Here is a 6,000-nt window from a genome sequence, read left to right as displayed (position 1 = left end):
TTAGGTATTACAGATAAAATAAGCCTACATTAACTAAAACTATAATTAATATGTAATATTGCTCTCAAGATTCAACGATGTAACTTTTTGAATCAAAGTTGTTGACCTATGCTTTGTGAGGTTCAGAAGAACTCTATCTTTCATGAGAATGAATGGAACACTTAGCATAAACTAAATATAGGTGATGCTCACATAGGTGAAGCATCAGAACTTCTCAGAAGGTCACCCATCCCACTACTACAGCTCAAACATGCTTAACCATGGAGTTTCCTCCATTATTAAACCCGCTCTACTCGCAACTCCATTTGCAAAACCTTCATCAAGTGTTGAGACTTATTAACTACACATTAAAAAACCTCTTTAAATTCACCAACTGATAAACAGGAAATGTTTTCCACAAGTGAAAATGTGAAAATTTCTGTTGCAATATCACAATTTTTCTTACTGTAGAAAAGATCTCCATTTAATTAATGTGCTTCTTCAGATTAAAAATTTTTTATTTGGCAACTTCCACATGCGTATACACCACACAAGTGTAGAAGTACCTGTCCAACTACAAAAATTCGACACTGGATTCTCTAAAGAATGTGAGATTCCCCAGTCTGTGGACTCAACTTCCGGGTGAGGGATTTGATTCAGTCGCTAATTCTTGATTTTCCTCAATCGAGGAAACAAAGTATAATGCCAGTCTTAAGGGACAGGAGAGAAGAGTGTGCAAGGTGGTATTAATTATGAATTTAAAATGTATTGCAGTATTTAGTAGCCGATTACAAGGATTTAGATTAACAAAATCTGATTTTTCGTGTCTTAAAGATATCAATTAATATTGGCAATTCTAAAAAAATCAATTTTCGTTAAAAACTAGCTCATTAATAAATAGAGAACAATATTCATGATTGTCCTCATCCAGTTACAGAGTACTCTTATTCTACCTCACAATAAAATGATTCAATAAAACATTCTTGCAAAATAATTCCATGAAACTTTGTACTTCATTCATTTTACAAAGATATCCTTAACAAGCAGAATATCCAAATACATTAGGATCCTTTCAAGTTTTTCAAAAGACCGTTTCCTTTATGTCCCTCCACATAAGGAAGGCTCCACTCCATTCCAGCTTCCTTCTGAAACAGCTTTCCCTAAGAGAATATGTCAAAATTCTCTCCTGCTGGTGAAGTCCTATCAATCTATAAGGCGGGACTTCTTACATTCTTTTGTCATTTATCAACCAGAGCCCTGTTACCAATTTATTTGATCAGGTAAATCCAAAATAATAGGGCTCTCAAACTGCTTTGCTAAAAAAGTAAACGTGTTCTGAATCATACATGTTTGTCAGGGTAAACTTGCTCCAATGATCTGTAAGAAATACTTCAGGATGCCTGTCAAAACTTATTTCTCATGTGCTATTTGTTTATTCAACAATTTTGGAGAGAGGTTAAAAACAAATTTAGGGCCATTACCTGAATAATTGGCATTACGAACTTTCTATATTCTAACCAAAAACAAGACCTAAAAGGAATGAGCTTAAGAAAAAAATATTTCATAAAATAAATAAATAACAGGCAAATTATGAAGCTTCTTACATGCACGTCTTTCTGATAAAGCAGCTTGTGCTCCAAAACATGAACAAGCATCTTCTGAATCAGCAAATTGCCATACAAAAACGGAGAATAACTGCAGCACAATCTAGGACACCAGGAATCAACAAGGATATTTCCAGGGAATGAAAAACAAAAAGGCACATAATGAATATAAATCTAGGAAGATGCATTCCCACCTAGATAACCATCCCAAACCTACCACCTATTGTTTTTTATGAAAACAATAAAGAGGCCCATCCCACAATAATTATTTGCAAATGACAACCTTTACCTGAATTGGCAAAATAAGAACCCCACATGCATGCCAATGTTACAATTGCACAATTCTATAAAAATAGCCTGTTCGTGAAATGTCCCCTTTTCTGATTTGATATGGTATTTCACACCTCTAATCAGATTTTCAAAATCAAACAGCTAATATCCCAAAGATCTACCAAATTCCTCAAGAAACCCCAAATCGGGTATGTTGAAAATAGTGCTAAAAGCTTCACAACTTCACAAATTATTAATGAATCTGAAAATGAAAATTTTTACAGAACTTTCAGCAGCATAACAGCCTACAAATTGACATTTCCAGATCCGTATAGCCTTTACACAACAGCTCGAAAATGTAGGACCAAAACTATGCTCATCGGGCTCCCGAAATAGCACAAAATATGCCCGGAAACACCACAAGAACACTAATAATCTATCTCAGAAGTTTAATCACATCCCAATATATATATTCAGCTCTATTTTAACAGCTTAAAGTATAAAATACAGCAGCAACCAAAACTGATATGAAATACTCAACCGGAAACACCAAACTCTTACAAAAATACACCCGGAAACTCACAAATCTGCACTGTTCAGCACAAAGGCAAACTCTGTATGAGCATGCACATGGAATGGCTTCAAACTCCCGTCCTTAGCCTTCCTGAAAACCTGCAAACTCCCGTTCTTGGGTCTCCCTGGAAATCTGCAAACTCCCGTTCTTGGGTCTCCTTCTCCACAGGTTTGGCAGCCTCTGAAGAATAACAAAGAATGAGCAAAAATCAAGTTCTGGAATGAGCCCAAAATGCCTCCAAAACCCCTTAAAAGAGGGCATAACTGTAACTCACATCCAAGAGAGGTTAATGAAACATATTTTAATAATAATTTTCATTTATTAGTCCAACGGTTTCCAAAAATTAACCCCCTTTTTCCGAAATTTCACTTTCTTAGGCCTGCCTGCCTTAGCAAAGATTATTTTATTTTAATTATTTGAAAAGGGGACATGACAAGTCCTCCCCTCCCAATCATTGCTTGTCCTCAAGCAATGGCTGAACAATAAACCAATCAATCCACCTGGATCCCAAATGTAGTCATGAGCTATACTACTACCAATTAACACAGGCTCCTGCAATATCCTCTGCAATATGACCAAGAGGAATCCATAATCAAACTGACAATTATAGCTCAACCAAAATCCAAAATCACCACTACCACAGTCAAAAACCCATGAGGCACAAACTCTTAGAACATCAGAACCCAAGCAAAGTGGACAAATCAAACTACCAACACAGTAAATACCATCAACGCATCCCACTGGCCTATACGGAATGCACAATCCAACTCTGCAACAATGGTGAATGCTCTCGAATGAAACTGTACCAAGTATGGAGAATCCACACACTGTACAACTCCTGTAGTCAACACAACTTTGCAAATCACCGGCCACTATCTCATAACCATAACTACCATGCACCCCTGATGGTGAAAAGCCATCACAAGATAAATAGCAAGAATTGGAACCCAAACCAAATCTTTCTGCCATCAACTCCTCAACACAAGGATCAAATGCTAACTGATGTACATACCTTGCAATATAATGTTGATAAAAAAAACCAACCTTAGTCAACAACTCACCATGAACAAGTGATACAACCCATTGTGATTGATCACCAGCTAAGTCAGGAGATGTCATAGCCAAAGGAGTAGAATCAATAACAACACCCGCTGAAGCATCACTCTGAAACTCCTGCTCTAAGTCATGTATTATCAAGCTTTCAACTGTAGAACCTATCGCCATGTCATGCCCATCACAACTCTCATCTTGAGGCATCAATTTGCCCCATAACTGATGATAAGCACTAGGAACCAAAGTACATCTCTGTATCATTATCTCATCAACATGGTCATCAAAGGTAGATAGATGAGCATACCTCACAGTGTAATGCCGATAGAATGCACCAATCTTAGTCAGTGGCTTAGACTGCAATCTAGATGTAACTAACTGCAATCGATCATTAACCAAGTTGGAACTGACTACTACCTCTAAAGACATTGCGAAGGGAGTAGTATTACTAGTAGGAACCATGCCAACTATCAGCTCACCAACGTCACACATGGTCTTTGATACAACATCTCTAGTCTTCGTGCCATTAGTACTAGAGGTCACCACCATGTCAGGCACACCACAAAAATCTGCTACAGCACCCAACTCAATTGAACCTGACTCTAGTGGGAATGAACCTGATATGCCAATGTTAGTATCAAGGATGGATGCATCCCCATCTCCACTGTCTCTAACAATCTCGACCATGGACATCTTCGAATCACCAAACACCACAGCTTGTGACTGTATAGAATTAGGTAAAGACTGTAGTCGCTCTAACTCCATGGTCACCTTAGCCAAATGAAACTGTGACTCCTTGAGAGCCAACTGTGTACTCTCAATAATCTCAGAAGTCACCTCAAGCTGCTCAGTAAGCTCACTCACCTCATCTTCCTTGGCCAACAATGCATCATATGCTGTACTGCCCCACTCCATAAGATAATCTCTGTCGGCTACCAACTGCATATAATTTTGTCTCAAAATCTGAATAGCCTCCCATAAAGAGTGGATCTCTGTCAAGGAAAGATAACTTCCTCCCTACTCATCACTAGTAGGAGAACCCCATCCATAAACAGCTAACAACTGACGAGCAGCATCGAAATGTTGGCAAGTGATAGCAATGTCTTGGTCACTAACTCTCAACTGATTAGACACATGATGGCACTGGCTTGACTGTCTCCTACAAACCCCCTCTGATGCACTGTCTGAAGGAGTGTCCTCAAAGTTACTAGTCTCTAGAGTATTACCATCCATATCCTGTGAATCAAATCTAAAGCTCATAACAACATATGGAGTATCAAAAACATTAGCATTGCTGTCCAACTCCTCTGTACCCAAAGAAACTAAGTCTTCAAAACTGCCCACTGCATCCTCCTGGATGTCATCAGTGCCAATATGATCCTGGGACTCATCTATACACACTGCCAAATATGAAATATCATCAACACATTCCAGCAAGTATGGTCGACTAGATATATGAACAAAGCCCAACACCGGTGTATAAAAACTAATACAAACATCGGATAAGCTCCTGGCACAAGAAAATACAACACCATGCAATCGGCTAATCAAATCCATGGTAGCACCCAAACAATCACTACTACCAAAAAGTGTTAATGATTTACAGTCAACCGAACCCCAAATGCCAATATAAGAATCTCGAGTCCATATCTGTAAACTAGAATTAGCTGGTAACTCAAGCAAAATCCTGACTTGAGTAATATGACCAATACCAACTAACTCCACATACCTGTCATGATGAGATAATGTAGTGACAATACTGTCTTCACACACCTTCAGCTGGCGGGATAAATCATGTGAAGTACTACTAGCCTCAACCTCATGTGACGAAGCATCTAACTGTGCCTGGTACTCTCTCTCAAAAAAGTCATGAATGCTCAATGTCTGCTCATCTACACCAGGTATCTCACCATCATGCACAACAACATCCTCATAATCATCATCCTTGAGGTCAAATCTATCTATCACTCTTTGACTAAAATCATCAAATGTAGTTACCTGATCATGACCTTGAGTAGTCATTCCATGATACCACCAATCATAGGCTGCATCTTCCAAGTGTAGACTTGCAATTTGAACAACATCACTCTCCTTCATGGGGTTAAGTGTGAAGAAGGTCTGTAATTTTTGTAGCCATGCTCTAGCTGAAATTTTATTTGTTCCATCAAAAGTAGGTGCTATAAACTTGCTTATTTTATTTTTGAGCTCTCTTCCACTTATGTCATGCTCCCTTCTGTACTCTTTCTTAGGCATCAAAGTGTTCATCATATCCACATATTCTCTAAAAGGAACTGAACTACGAAAGTCATCATCTAAGCCATTATAAGTAGCTCTTAATGTAATCAAGTTACCTGTAACCTCTTCCATAGGATTAATGGCTGGATTTGGTACTGGTGGCTCATCTGCAGGCAAGAAAATAGTTTTGGTTGATTTAGATGGTGTGGATTTCAGATTTCTTGGCTCCTCTGAAGTGCTCCCTTTCTCATTAATAGATGCAACTCCTTGTAGTTTTTCTGTCAATAT

General features: G+C 38.3%; 1 long non-coding RNA gene across 1 annotated transcript; it reads right to left on the bottom strand.

Annotated features, from left to right (window-relative positions):
* Positions 1-848: 848 nt before the first annotated feature.
* LOC149537786 (uncharacterized) lies at positions 849-1,979 on the bottom strand. The gene is made up of 2 exons (XR_016355888.1): positions 1,326-1,979; positions 849-1,236 (listed from the first exon to the last, which is right to left on the bottom strand). It is a non-coding gene; the product is annotated as an uncharacterized LOC149537786 (long non-coding RNA).
* Positions 1,980-6,000: the final 4,021 nt, after the last annotated feature.

Source organism: Cupressus sempervirens, chromosome 9 (assembly GCF_028749045.1).
Source record: "Cupressus sempervirens isolate cs-2001-9-10 chromosome 9, ASM2874904v1, whole genome shotgun sequence".
Taxonomy (NCBI): domain Eukaryota; kingdom Viridiplantae; phylum Streptophyta; class Pinopsida; order Cupressales; family Cupressaceae; genus Cupressus; species Cupressus sempervirens.
The sequence above is the reverse complement of the archived record's forward strand: the minus strand, read 5'-3'. Positions and strand labels throughout refer to the sequence as shown.